The sequence below is a fragment of the Ranitomeya imitator genome, chromosome 2 (assembly GCF_032444005.1).
Source record: "Ranitomeya imitator isolate aRanImi1 chromosome 2, aRanImi1.pri, whole genome shotgun sequence".
NCBI lineage: Eukaryota > Metazoa > Chordata > Amphibia > Anura > Dendrobatidae > Ranitomeya > Ranitomeya imitator.
The window spans coordinates 282,918,117-282,931,417 of NC_091283.1; the positions used below are offsets into that span (position 1 = coordinate 282,918,117).

Sequence of the window (13,301 nt, forward strand, 5' to 3'; positions counted from 1 at the left end):
CTCCTGGGAAAAGGCCCTCGCTCCAGTCTCTTCACTATAAAGCCTGGGCCTCATTATACAGCTGTACAAGTGTCTAGTGGAGGCTTTTTAGCCATTTCTGAGACTGTAGCTCCTGGGAACAGGCCCTCGCTCCAGTTTCTTCACTATAAAGCCGGGGCCTCATTATACAGCTGTACAGGAGCCTAGTGGAGGCTTTTTAGCCATTTCTCAGACTGTAGCTCCTCGGAACAGGCCCTCACTCCACTCCCTTCACTATAAAGCTTGGGCCTCATTATACAGCTGTACAGGGGCCTTTTGGAGGCTTTTTAGCCATTTCTCAGACTGTAGCTCCTGGGAACAGGCCCTCGCTCCAGTCCCTTCACTATAAAGCCTGGGCCTCATTATACAGCTGTGCAGGACCCTAGTGAAGGCTTTTTGGCCATTTTTCAGACTGTAGCTCCTGGGAACAGGCCCTCGCTCCAGTCTATGCAATATAAAGTCTGGGCCTCATTATACAGCTGTACAGGCGCCTAGTGGAGGCTTTTTACCCATTTCTCAGACTGTAGCTCCTGGGAACAGGCCCTCGCTCCAGTCTCTTCACTAAAAAGCCTGGGCCTCATTATACAGCTGTACAGGTGTCTAGTGGAGGCTTTTTAGCCATTTCTCAGACTGTAGCTCCTGGGAACAGGCCCTCGCTCCAGTCTCTTCACTATAAAGCCTGGGCCTCATTATACAGCTGTACAGGTGTCTAGTGGAGGCTTTTTAGCCATTTCTCAGACTGTAGCTCCTGGGAACAGGCCCTGGCTCCAGTCCCTTCACTACAAAGCCTGGGCCTCATTATACAGCTGTACAGGCATCTAGTGGGGGCTTTTTAGCCATTTCTCAGACTGTAGATCCTGGGAACAGGCCCTCGCTCCAGTCTCTTCTCTATAAAGCCTGGGCCTCATTATACAGCTGTACAGGGGCCTAGTGGAGGCTTTTTAGCCATTTCTCAGACTGTAGCTCCTGGGAACAGGCCCTCGCTCCAGTCCCTTCACTATAAAGCCTGGGCCTCATTATACAGCTGTACAGGTGTCTAGTGGAGGCTTTTTAACCATTTCTCAGTCTGGAGCTCCTGCGAACAGGTCCTCGCTCCAGTCCCTTCACTATAAAGCCTGGGCCTCATTATACAGCTGTACAGGTGTCTAGTGGAGGCTTTTTAGCCATTTCTCAGACTGTAGCTCCCGGGAGCAGGCCCTCGCTCCAGTCCCTTCACTATAAAGCCTGGGCCTCATTATACAGCTGTACAGGAGCCTAGTGGAGGCTTTTAGCCATTTTTCAGACTGTAGCTCCTGGGAACAGGCCCTCGCTCCAGTCCCTTCACTATAAAGCCTGGGCCTCATTAATACAGCTGTGCAGGCGCCTAGTGGAGGCTTTTTAGCCATTTCTCAGACTGTAGCTCCTGGGAACAGGCCCTCACTCCAGTCCCTTCACTATAAAGCCTGGGCCTCATTATACAGCTGTACAGGAGCCTAGTGGAGGCATTTTAGCCATTTCTCAGACTGTAGCTCCTCGGAACAGGCCCTCACTCCAGTCCCTTCACTATAAAGCCTGGGCCTCATTATACAGCTGTACAGGAGCCTAGTGGAGGCTTTTTAGCCATTTCTCAGACTGTAGCTCCTGGGAACAGGCCCTTGCTCCAATCTCTTCACTATAAAGCCTGAGCCTCATTATACAGCTGTACAGGCATCTAGCCATTTGTCAAACTACTGTGTTTTCTCTTTTTAAATCATACTGACACCCCAAACCATTCAAATGACCCTGTTCAAAAGTTTACATACCCTGGTGATTTTGGCCTGATAACATGCACAGAGGTTGACACAAATGGGTTTGAATGGCTACTAAAAGTAACATCCTTACCTGTGACCTGTTTGCTTGTAATCAATGTGTGTGCATAAAAACTGAGTGGGTTTCTGGGATCCAGACAGACTTTTGCATTTTTCAACCACTAATGTTTCTGGATTGTGAGTCATGAGGAAAGCAAAAGACTTGTTAATGGATCTACGGGAAAAGGTAGTTGAACTGTATAAAACAGGAAAGGGATACAAAAAGATATCCAAGCAATTGATAATGCCAGTCAGCAGCGTGCAAACTGTGATTAACAAATGGAAAATCAGGGACTCTGTAAAAACAAAACCATGGTCAGGTAGACCAACAAAAATGTCATCCACAACTACCAGGAAAATTATTCAGGGTGCAAAGAAATGCCCACAAATAACTTCAGCTGAAATACAGGACTCTCTGAAAACTAGCGGCATGGCTGTTTCAAGATGCACAATATGCACTTGAAAAAAAATGGGCAGCATAGTCAAAAAGAAAGCCATTACTGTGCAAATGCCACAAAGTATCTCACCTACAATATGCAAAACAGCAAAGAAACAAGCCTCAAGACTTCTGGAACAAGGTAATTTGTGAGTGATGAGACCGGAATTTAACTTTTTGGGCACAACCATATTTGGAGAGAGTTCAACAAGCCCCATGATAAAAGGAACACCATTCCTACTGTAAAGCATGGAGGTGGATTGTTAATGTTTTGGGGATGTGTGAAATACAAGGGCACGGGAAACTTGGTCAAAGTTGAAGGAAAGATGAATGTAGCATGTTATCGGCAAATACTGGAGGCAAATTTGTAATCATTTAGCCTGGAAGCTGCGCATGGGACGTACTTGGACGTTCCAACATGACAATGACCCAAATCACAAGGCCGAGTCGACCTGTCATCGGCTATAACAGAACAAAGTGAAGGTTCTGGAGTGGCCATCTCAGTCTCCTCACCTCAATATCATTGAGCCACTCTGGGGAGATCTCAAGTGTGCAGTTCATGCTAGACAGCCCAGGAATTTACAGGACCTGGAGGCTTTTTGCCAAGAAAAGTGGGCAGCTTTACCATATGAGGAAATAAAGAACCTCATCCACAACTACCACAATAGACTTCAAGCTGTCATTGATGTTATAATACACAGTATTAATAAATGGGGTATGTGAACTTCTGGTCAGGGTCATTTGGATGTTTGGGGTTGTCATTATGATTTAAAAAGAAAAAAAACACAATACTCTGACAATAAATGGCTTCACCCAACCACTAACCGTGAGTGGAGAAAAGGATTTGGTGTTATCATTCATATTCTCTGAAAAAAGGCCAAGAAAGTAGAAATTCTACCGGGGTATGTAAACATTTGAGCACAACTGTAGCATATAGTAAGGTGCTGTGTATATTTATAGTGTAGATATGTGTATTGTTATGTCTGCTAATGAAAGGTGTAATGAAGGCAATCCAGAGACACAGTGTGCCTAGCAATCAGAGCGCACACAGTGATCTGACAAATACCCAAAAACAAAGAACGAGCTCTGAGACGTGGAAACTCTGTAGACTGCACACTGATCCTATCCTAAACACAACTAAAAGCGGCTGTGGATTGCGCCTAGCAACTACCTATGCAACTCGGCACAGCCTAAGAAACTAGCTAGCCTGAAGATAGAAAAATAGGCCTGACTTGCCCCCAGAGAAATACCCCAAAGGAAAAGGCAGCCCCCCACATATAATGACTGTGAGTAAGATGAAAAGACAAAACGTAGGGATGAAATAGATTCAGCAAAGTGGGGCCCGATAATCTTAGACAGAGCGAGGATAGTAAAGCGAACTTTGCAGTCTACAAAAAACCCTAAAGCAAAAACCACGCAAAGGGGGCAAAAAAGACCCACCGTGCCGAACTAACGGCACGGCGGTACACCCTTTGCTTCTCAGAGCTACCAGCAAAACAAAAGACAAGCTGGACAGAAAAAAAGCAATAAAATAGCAAAAAAGCACTTAGCTATACAGAGCAGCAGGTCACAGGAACAAGCAGTAGAAGCTCAGATCCAACACTGGAACATTGACCAGGAGCAGGGATAGCAGCATCAGGCGGAGTTAAGTAACGAAGCAGTTAACGAGCTCACCAGAACACCTGAGGGAAGAAGCTCAGAAGCTGCAGTACCACTTGTGACCACAGGAGTGAATTCAGCCACAGAATTCACAACAGTGTATATAATATGGTGCTGTGTGTATATTTCATGGCGTGGACTCTATATTATATACACAGGCACATCTCTACTATATAATATACGCCCCACTCCATACCATGCTTGATAACACAGTATATAGTGTGGAGCTCTGTATATGATGTGGACTCCCCACTACAGATTATATACACAGGCACATCTCTACACTATATAATATACGCCCCACTCCATACCATGCTTTATAACACAGTATATAGTGTGGAGCTCTGTATATGATGTGGACTCCCCACTACAGATTATATACACAGGCACATCTCTACACTATATAATATACGCCCCGCTCCATACCATGCTTTATAACACAGTATATAGTGTGGAGCTCTGTATATGGTGTGGACTCCCCACTACAAATTATATACACAGGCACATCTCTACACTATATAATATACGCCCCGCTCCATGCCATGCTTTATAACACAGTATATAGTGTGGAGCTCTGTATATGATGTGGACTCCCCACTACAGATTATATACACAGGCACATCTCTACGCTATATAATATACGCCCCGCTCCATACCATGCTTTATAACACAGTATATAGTGTGGAGCTCTGTATATGATGTGGACTCCCCACTACAAATTATATACACAGGCACATCTCTACTATATAATATACGCCCCACTCCATACCATGCTTTATAACACAGTATATAGTGTGGAGCTCTGTATATGATGTGGACTCCCCACTACAAATTACAGCTCTGGCAAAAATTGAGACCGCTGCAAAATGTTCAGTTTTTCTGAGTTTTCTTTTTATAGGTATATTGTTTTACTCAGAAAGAGTTCAGAAATCAATATTTTGTGGAATAACCATGATTTTTAATCACAGCTTTCATGCGTCTTGGCATGCTTTCCACCAGTCTTTCACACTGTCCTGGAGCAAAAATGTAAGCAGTTCTTCATTGTTTGATGGCTTGTGACTGTCTATCATCCTCTTGATTACATTCCAGAGGTTTTCAATCGGGTTCAGGTCTGGAGAGTGGGCTAGCCATGACAGGCTTTTGATGTAGTAGTCTCTTCATTTTTCCAGAGCTGTATATATACACAGTGTCCACTAAATAACTACCGTATTTTTCCGACCATAAGACGCACTTTTTTTCCTCCAAATTTGGGAGGAAAGTGTGGGTGCGTCTTATGGTACGGATATAGCATGTGGGGAGGGGGCAGCAGGGAGTGGGATCGCACTGTTATCCCACTTCAGGATGTCCCCACTGCCCAGAATCAGTGCTGGAGAAACCATGTGATCCCGATGATTAAGTGCAGTGAATATTCATTAGCGGCTCCCACCTATCAGCTGAGCGGTGAGTGGGAGCAGCAAATGAATACTGCACTTAAGCAGGGACACACATGGCTTCTCCAGCGCTGATTCCTGCAGCAGCTGGGGAGATCTGTGTGTCCGGGGGAGAGGAGGCAGCAGCAGAGGAGAGAGGAGATCGCTGCATACCTGCCTGCCATGCCTGGGCTGGACGCTGAGTGCTGTGCACAAACAGGACCTGTGATGATGTCAGGAGTGGGCGGGCTGGAGCATTACATGGCAGCTCAGAGCCCTCCCTTTTCTTGACATCATCACAGGTCCTTCAGGCTCTCCAGTCTCCACTAGAATCTGCAGGCTTTCTTATAACCTGTGCTGTGGAAAGGAAACGAGGGAAGGCTCTGTGTACAGTCATGGGATGCTCCAGCTTTTACCTCACCACAGTGTGGCTGGCTGCCACATTTAAGAGGTTAGTCTTTACAAAAAACAATAAAGCACTCTGCCACTCCTTTGGTGAACTATAACTCCCAACATGTCATAGGATCTGCAGGACATGCTGGGAGTTATAGTTGTCCCATGGGACTTTAAAGCAGCACTCCAGTGTTATTTTGCAGTGCTGGAGTGGTGCTTTAAATATAAGCCCTGTGCCCCCATTCTTATACTCACCCTCCAGCGTCTTCATACAGTACTTTACAGACACCACACTGGTCCCGCAGCTCCATCTTCTACCCGCAGCTTCCAACATAATAACATACTATTATATATAATAACACCACATATAATAGTATGTTTATGTTATTAAATATTTTACCACATTTTTTTGCTTCAAATATTTTTTTCCCTATTTTCCACCTCTAAAATCTGGGTGCGCCTTATAGTCCGGTGCGTCTTATAGTCCGAAAAATACGGTATATCTCTTAAAACCTCCCTACTTGTAGATTTAACGTTAGCACAGAGAGTTAGCGATGTCCAGGCTTTGTCAGCATACTCACCTTTCTCACAGATACTGGAGGATAGAGTTGTCCTTAAAAATCACACCGCCTATCTTCCAAAACTGGCATCGCGGTTTCACAGATCGCAAGAAATATCCCTGCCTTCCTTCTGTGGCAATCCCAAAAATAAGGGGGAGGAAGTCCTACATACGTTATATGTAAAGAGATGCCTAATTCAGTATCTCGTAGCTACGAGGGAGTGTAGGAAGGATAAGTCTCTTTGTATGCTTCCAGGGTCCATGGAAAGTACAAAAAGCATTGAAAGCCACGCTGGCCAGGTGGATAAGAGATAATATCACCCTATCATATTCCTAATGTGGGGCAGCCATTCCAGAGGAGATAAGAGCCCATTCAACCAGAGCAGTGGCAACTTACTGGGCAGAGAGAGCCAGCGCCTCGATAGAACAAATTTGTAGAGCCGCTACTTAAGGTACCTTCACACTGAACAACTTAACAACGATATCGCTAGCGATCCGTGACGTTGCAGCGTCCTGGATAGCCATATCGTTGTGTTTGACACGCAGCAGCGATCTGGATCCTGCTGTGACATCGTTGGTCGGAGCAGAAAGGCCAGAACTTTATTTCGTCGCTGGATCTCCCGCAGACATCGATGAATCGGCGTGTGTGACGCCGAATCAGCGATGTCTTCACTGGTAACCAGGGTAAACATCGGGTTACTAAGCGCAGGGCCGCACTTAGTAACCCGATGTGTACCCTGGTTACCATTCTAAATGTAAAAAAAAACAAACAGTACATACTTACATTCCGGTGTCTGTCCCCTCACCGTCAGCTTCCCGCACTTACTGTGAGTGCCGGCCGGCCGTAAAGCACAGCGGTGACGTCACCGCACTGCTTTACGGCCGGCCGGCACTCACAGTCAGTGCGGGAAGCTGAGGCCGGGGGACAACTGTAAACTGTTTTTTGCTCTGAGACCTCGATCCTCTGGTGATTCCATTCAGCAGGTTAAAATCATCATCTCCCTGCTGCGTGGCGATCCACAGGATTGGGCATTTTCCCTGGAATCTGGGAATCCGGCTTTGCTTAATGTAGACTCCTTTTTTCAGGCTTTTGGATTATTATATGATGAACCTAATTCTCTGGATCAAGCAGAGAAGACCTTGTTGGCCCTGTCTCAGGGTCAAGAGGCGGCAGAATTGTATTGTCAGAAATTTAGAAAATGGCCTGTGTTGACTAAATGGAATGATGATGCTTTGGCGGCAATTTTCAGAAAGGGTCTTTCTGAATCAGTTAAAGATGTTATGGTGGGCTCATTTGCCATTTATCAACCCAAGCTTCTAGTTTACACAAATCATCCTGTAATATAAAATTGTCCTCTGTATTGATTACCCTGCAGAGTTTAGTGTCATCTGCAAATAATGAAATTCTGCTTTGAATGCCCCCTACAAGGTCATTAATAAATATGTTAAAAAGAAGAGGGTCCAATACTGACCCCTGTGGTACCCCACTGCTAACCGCGACCCAGTCCGAGTGTGCTCCATTAATAACCACCCTTTGTTTCCTATCCCTGAGCCAGCTCTTAACCCACTTACACATATTTTCCCCTGTCCCCATTATTCTCATTTTATGTATCAACCTTTTGTGTGGCACCATATCAAAAGCTTTTGAAAAGTCCATATACACTATGTCCACTGGGTTCCCTTGGTCCAGTCCGGAATTTACGTCTTCATAAAAGCTGATCAGATTAGTCTGACATGAACGGTCCCTAGTAAACCCGTGCTGCTACTGGGTCATGAGGTTGTTCCTCTTCAGATACTCCAGTATAGAATTCCCTTAGAATGCCCTCCAGTATTTTACCCACAGTAGAGGTTAAGCTTACTGGCCTACAATTACCGAGCTCAGTTTTTGTCCCTTTCTTGAATATTGGCACCACATTTGCTATACGCCAGTCCTGTGGTACAGACCCTGTTATAAGAGATAAGTGTTGGCTGAATGGTCATTTGGCAGATGGCTTTCTCGCCTGACTCCCCCATACACAGAAATATTCCAGCTTTCCTGTGGTCTGTATGAGAGAGTCCCCTCCAGACTCCTCTAGAGGGGATTACCTACAGGAAGATCAGACGGATTAGCATCTGTGTCATGTACCCGTTTCTCAGCACATGACTTGGGGTTGTGCTTGCAATTGTTAATCTATCTCCTCTCCCTCAGTCCAGCATTCAACCTCTGTCCTATGCTGCAATGGGAGCATAATTCACACCCGGACACAGTTCACACACCCCGCCCATTCACGCTGCCACCACTCACTGAACACACGGGCAATGAGTCCTGGAAATCTTACTGCTACTGTCTCCAATCAGCAGGGTCACACACTCTAAGGCTATGGATTCTTTAGAGCATTCAAGGCTTATTAAGGTTTTAAGCTTTAATAGAAAAGGTACAGTGCTTACAATGAAAGATATCAAAATATGGAAATAAAAAGTGACATACAAATATGTAAACAGTTATAAAATACTAGATGGTGGCCCGATTCTAACGCATCGGTTATTCTAGAATATGCATGTCCACGTAGTATATTGCCCAGCCCACGTAGTATATTGCCCAGCCACGTAGTATATTGCCCAGTCACGTAGTATATTGCCCAGTGACGTAGTATATTGCCCAGTGACGTAGTATATTGCCCAGTGACGTAGTATATTTCCCAGCCACGTAGTATATTGCCCAGCCACGTAGTATATTGTCCAGCCACGTAGTATATTGTCCATTGAGGTAGTATATTGCACAGTTACGTATTATACAGCACTGAGCCACGTAGTATATTGCACAGCGACGTAGTATACAGCACAGAGCCATGTAGTATATTGCACAGCGACGTAGTATACAGCACAGAGCCACGTAGTATATAGCCCAGCCACGTAGTATATTGGCCAGCGACGTTGTATATTGCCCAGCCACGTAGTATATTGCCCAGCAATGTAGTATATTGTCCAGCCACGTATTATATTGCCCAGCCACGTAGTATATTGCCCAGTTACGTACTATACAGCACAGAGCCACGTAGTATATTGCACAGCGAAGTAGTATACAGCACAGAGCCACGTAGTAAATTGCACAGCAACGTAGTATACAGCACAGAGCCACGTAGTATATTGCCCAGTGACTTAGTGTATTGCCCAGCTACGTAGTATATTACCCAGCCACGTATGTCACAGGTTAAAAAATAAACATACTCACCTAACGATCCGAGGGCCCCTTGTAGTTTAACATACTCACCATTCTCGTCGCTGCTCCTCAGCGTTCCGTCTCTCCGCCTCCTGGGATCCAACGGCGCTGGGAAAGGAAGATGGCGGCAGGCGCGAGTGGACAATGGAGGGTGAGAATAGCAGGTTTTTGTTTTTTTTTACTATTTTTAACATTACTTTTTTCACTATTGATGCCGCATAGGCAGCATCAATAGTAAAAGGTTGGGGACACACAGGGTTAATAGCGGCGGTAACGGAGTGCGTTACCCGCGGCATAACGCGGTCCGTTACTGCCGGCATTAACCCTGAGTTAGCGGTGACCGGAGGGGAGTATGCGGGCGACAGGCACTGACTGCGGAGAGTAAGGAGCGGCCATTTTCTTCCGGACTGTGCCCGTCACTGATTGGGCGCGGCAGCCGTGACAGGCAGCTGGCGAGACCAATCAGCGAATGAATAACCGTGACAGACAGACAGAAGGACAGAAAGACGGAAGTGACCCTTAGACAATTATATAGTAGAAAGGCGAGAAAACTTACAGAAATATTGAACTTTGCAGTCTGGTATTCTGCCCCTGAGGGGGCGGAGGGTGATATGGAACGGATCACACCAGCTTGGCTGTCCCTCACTGTGAATAACTTTCTATGAGTAAAGGCCTAATTTATAGAGTCAACCTGGAGGTCAGATTTCTAGACCAGCCTCTCAAGTTAATATTCTAATCCTTGGTTTGTGACTGGATCCTGGCTATTTTACCAATGAGTACATTATTTTTCTTTGAACACTGTTAAATATGCTTACTTTGCACATTTATTAGTAGATGAATTAGTTACAAACAGATTGTACATTTGTTCCTATCAGCGCTTGTTACTCATTGTTTCTGAGATGGAGTAGAAGTCATCTTCCTTTCATAGAGTAGAATCATGGCTATCAGCTGATCCTTCCTTGTGTGACATGTCTGATGTCCATTGAGAATGATGGTGAAGGCAGGAGGTGACAGCCCCCACGTGACAAACCCACACCCTCCTAAGAGACGTTATTTATATGTCCCACAGACCACATGTTCCATCTATATGGTGTTAACTTATTTTCTGAGCTATATACAGTACAGACCAAAAGTTTGGACACACCTCATTTAAAGATTTTTCTATATTTTCATGACTGTGAAAATTGTACTGAAGGCATCAAAACTATGAATTAACACATGTGGAATTATATACTTAACAAAAAAGTGTGAAATAACTGAAAATATGTCTTATATTCTAGGTTCTTCAAAGTAGCCACTTTTTGCTTTGATGACTGCTTTGCACACTCTTGGCATTCTCTTGATGAGCTTCAAGAGGTAGTCACCAAGAATGGTTTTCACTTCACAGGTGTGCCCTGTCAGGTTTAGTAAGTGGGATTTCTTGACTTACAAATGGTGTTGGGGCCATCAGTTGTGTTGTGCAGAAGTCTGGTGGATACACAGCTGATAGTCCTACTGAATAGACTGTTAGAATTTGTATTAGGGCAAGAAAAAAGCAGCTAAGTAAAGAAGATCGAGTGCCCATCATTACTTTAAGAAATGAAGGTCAGTAAGTCCGAAAAATTGGGAAAACTTTGAAAGTGTCCTCAAGTGCAGTGGCAAAAACCATCAAGCGCTACAAAGAAACTGGCTCACATGAGGACAGCCCCAGGAAAGGAAGACCAAGAGTCACCTCTGCTTCTGAGGATAAGTTTATCCAAGTCACCAGCCTCAGAATTCGCAGGTTAACAGCAGCTCAGATTAGAGACCAGGTCAATGCCACACAGAGTTCTAGCAGCAGTCCCATCTCTACAACAACTGTTAAGAGGAGACTTTGTGCAGCAGGCCTTCATGGTAAAATAGCTGCTAGGAAACCACTGCTAAGGACAGGCAACAAGCAGAAGAGACTTGTTTGAGCTAAAGAACACAAGGAATGGACATTAGACCAGTGGAAATCTGTGCTTTGGTCTGATGAGTTCAAATTGGAGATCTTTGGTTCCAACCACCGTGTCTTTGTGCGATGCACAAAAAGGTGAACGGATGGACTCTACATGCCTGGTTCCCACCGTGAAGCATGGGGGAGGAGGTGTGATGGTGTGGGGGTGCTTTGCTGGTGACACTGTTGGGGATTTATTCAAAATTGAAGGCATACTGAACCAGCATGGCTACCACAGCATCTTGCAGCGGCATGCTATGCCATCCGGTTTGCGTTTAGTTGGACCATAATTTATTTTTCAACAGGCCAATCGCCCCAAACACACCTCCAGGCTGTGGAAGGGCTATTTGACCAAGAAGGAGAGTGATGGGGTGCTACACCAGATGACCTGGCCTCCACAGTCACCAGACCTGAACCCAATCAAGATGATTTGGGGTGAGCTGGACTGCAGAGTGAAGGCAAAAGAGCCAACAAGTTCTAAGCTTCTCTGGGGACTCCTTCAAGATTGTTGGAAGACCATTCCCGGTAACTACCTCTTGAAGCTCATCAAGAGTGTGCAAAGCAGTCATCAAAGCAAAAGGTGGATACTTTCAAGAACCTAGAATATAAGATATAATTTCAGTTGTTTCACACTTTTTTGTTGAGTATATAATTCCACATGTGTTAATTCATAGTTTTGATGCCTTCAGTGTGAATGTACAATTTTCATAGTCATAAAAATATAGAAAAATCTTTAAATGAGAAGGTGTGTCCAAACTTTTGGTCTGTACTGTATACAGAAATAGCTTTTTGTAATGTCAAGAAGCAATGTGCTCAGTACAGAATTGAGAATAAGAATAATTCAATAAATTATATTTAACAAACACTCTTCGTGTAATCTTTCTTTCTCAGAGTAAATATACAGTGTCATGCTGCAATTGGCATGTCTGTTCAAAGGAGTCAGAAGGTGTGAAGTGTTTCAAATTCTGTGTGTGTTCACGGCAAACCCCCTGGGGCTACTGAAGCCAGGAAACTGCCTTTCTCAGGATAACATATGTTGTGACCATTGTGAAGGCTGCAGTCTCAGGACAGATGTTAATTTACTCCTAGTCATACATCCATACATATTTCACCTCACTCTGAAATTCAGGATGCCAGATCCTTCTCTGCCCTGACATCATCAAATACATTATATAGTCAACCAAACCCCTCGAAATCAGTGCTTTCAGGTAACTTTAGTCTAATGTGTATGAGGGCGCTAAAAGGTAACTTATTGGACACTGCCTCTGGCCCAGCCTAGTAGAACTTCGTACATTGCAGTCCAGACACCATTACTAGGCATGTAAGTATCGTAGTAACTAGGCCGCCTCATACTATCAAGTACTTGGGGGAGGAGGGCATTCAGGCAATCTGTCACACGTTTTTAAATGCCATGCTTGGTTTTGGCAGCTGCAAGTGGTTAAACTGCCAGGGTCTTTGTTACAGCCGCACCTGTGCTGTCCCTGCTGTGTACATCTATGTTCTGGGGCCCAAAAGAGTTAATTTTTTTAAAACAATTGTTTATTGTGTGAAAAATAAAATGTGTCTTCTGCTTTTTCCATGTTTTTTTCTTTTTACAAAAATTGTTGGAACCAATTTTCTTTAGAAACATTTTAAAGGGAAGGGGCCACCAGTTTCCTTGTACTTAGTTTTTTTTGTGAAATTAAGCTTAAAATAGTTATTAAATTGTATTATTGCAAGGCTAAATACATGTGGGAATTCCCTAACAAACAGGCTTTCCTCACATGTATTCAGCCTGGCTAGCAGTCGTAAATCATGCAGCTGAGGCGATGAAAACTAAATCTCCGAACACTAATAAATACTCTGAGT

General features: G+C 44.5%; 1 protein-coding gene across 1 annotated transcript in view; it reads left to right on the forward strand.

Moving 5' to 3' along the window:
* Positions 1-5,740: 5,740 nt before the first annotated feature.
* The window catches only part of LOC138663178 (zinc finger protein 300-like), a 723,911-nt gene continuing 716,350 nt past the window's right edge, over positions 5,741-13,301 (forward strand). The window contains exon 1 of the mRNA XM_069749330.1: positions 5,741-5,799. The gene's annotated coding sequence lies outside the window, so the exon portion shown is untranslated. The remainder of the gene's footprint in view (positions 5,800-13,301) is intronic.